Raw genomic sequence first — 1,561 nt, 5'->3', positions numbered from 1 at the left:
CTTAGTGTTCGTGGGTGAAGACACTCACCTATTTGCGCGCAGGTGTTGGCCAGTTTGCGGCAGTGAGAATCCATTTTGACAGCTTCAGGTCTCTGACTCTGTGGTAAAGGGGGAAAAAAGTTAAAGCTGACAAACTATTTTAAACAGTGGGGTTAATTGTGTGTTCTGATTGCAAACAGTATTATTATTTTTTAGTCAAAAAATAAATCCGTTTCTTTTAATGCATGATGAAATATATGGCTGTGATCTGAAGAAAAGTTGACACTTTTTTATTCATTAAAAAAGGATGACTAGAATTGCGCTCAGTTCCGTGTTTTCTGATTTTATTTCAGACAGAAACCTGACGCTGCGTCTCTCCTGTTCTTAATCACCTAGATCTGTTWCCGAGTGCGTCACCTGTTTAAAACACTTCACAACAGTGTTGGAAAATCACCCGCRGCATTTCTTTCCACATCTCAACCTTCTGATCACGCTTTGTTTTCTCCAACATTGCTTTTTGCCCTGTGCGTAAAAAGGCGCCGTGCGTCGTTGTGTGTGTTTGGTGCGGYGCGTGCAGCAGTTGGAAGTGGAGTGATTCCGTGGTAAAATCACGGGATTAGAGCCTGATTGAGATGTCTGTCGGTGGGATATTACAAAATTCATTTTCGCAACCCTCATACTACCTCGATATGAAGTTACACAGATGGGTTTTTATTAGTCCAGGCTCACACTGTTTGCTTATGATAATTCAAGTCGGGGGGGAAATTTGCATGCAGCCATGCTGTTAACCATTTTCCCCCCAGTTCTTCTCCTCACCTGCTCTACATCTTCTGCGCGTTGTTCTGCTCTCTCTCCCCTCCTCCTTTCCATTCAAAACATGCAGATATTGGAGGTTAAGTTTTACACGGTGTGTACCTGCGCCACGGCTCTCCATCCCCCCCGCACCCCTCAGCAAAATGAAATAGTGGGGGGTCAGAATGTAAGGTGGAGGGTTATTGCGTGTTATCAAATCAGGGAGATTTAATGAGAGGTCCCTTGCAATATTTCCAACCTGTCTGGCAGCTCCCGCGGCCTCTCAGCACGCGCAGGCTTGATTTAAACATTAATATTGAATTTAAAAAAAAGGACAAAAACAAACAAACAAAACTCAGGCACAATTAAAAAAATGCTTTAATGTTGCTTTTAAGAGAAAAAAACACTGTATTTGCAAAATCATGAACGCTGGCCAAACATACTAATGATATGAAGCTTTTTTTTCATATTGATTATTAATTTTTAATTTAAATAAAATTTGTGAAAGGCTGCCAACTGTCACTTGTGATTGTTTAACTATACAAACAAAAGAACTCAAAATGGATCAACAAAGGTAACGTCTATAAAAAAAAGGTTCAGAAAACCAACAATTTGAATGTAGATAGGGGAGAAAAAGCGTTTTGTTTACATTCACTGCATACCCGCATTTGTGTATCAATATAGCTGGACAACTACTGAACTAAACTCTTCTGGACCGCACCTAGTTTATGTTCCATGCATGATACCTTATTATATTCGATTTTGTCAGAGGCATTATTCAGGTTTAAGT

General features: G+C 40.2%; 1 long non-coding RNA gene across 1 annotated transcript in view; it reads right to left on the bottom strand.

The window, feature by feature from the left end:
* Positions 1-28: 28 nt before the first annotated feature.
* The window catches only part of LOC106513242 (uncharacterized), a 2,867-nt gene continuing 1,334 nt past the window's right edge, over positions 29-1,561 (bottom strand). Inside the window, exon 2 of the long non-coding RNA XR_001309760.1 lies at positions 29-98. This is a non-coding gene — a long non-coding RNA (uncharacterized LOC106513242). The remainder of the gene's footprint in view (positions 99-1,561) is intronic.

This window comes from Austrofundulus limnaeus, unplaced genomic scaffold, assembly GCF_001266775.1.
Source record: "Austrofundulus limnaeus strain Quisiro unplaced genomic scaffold, Austrofundulus_limnaeus-1.0 Scaffold11, whole genome shotgun sequence".
NCBI lineage: Eukaryota > Metazoa > Chordata > Actinopteri > Cyprinodontiformes > Rivulidae > Austrofundulus > Austrofundulus limnaeus.
The sequence above is the reverse complement of the archived record's forward strand: the minus strand, read 5'-3'. Positions and strand labels throughout refer to the sequence as shown.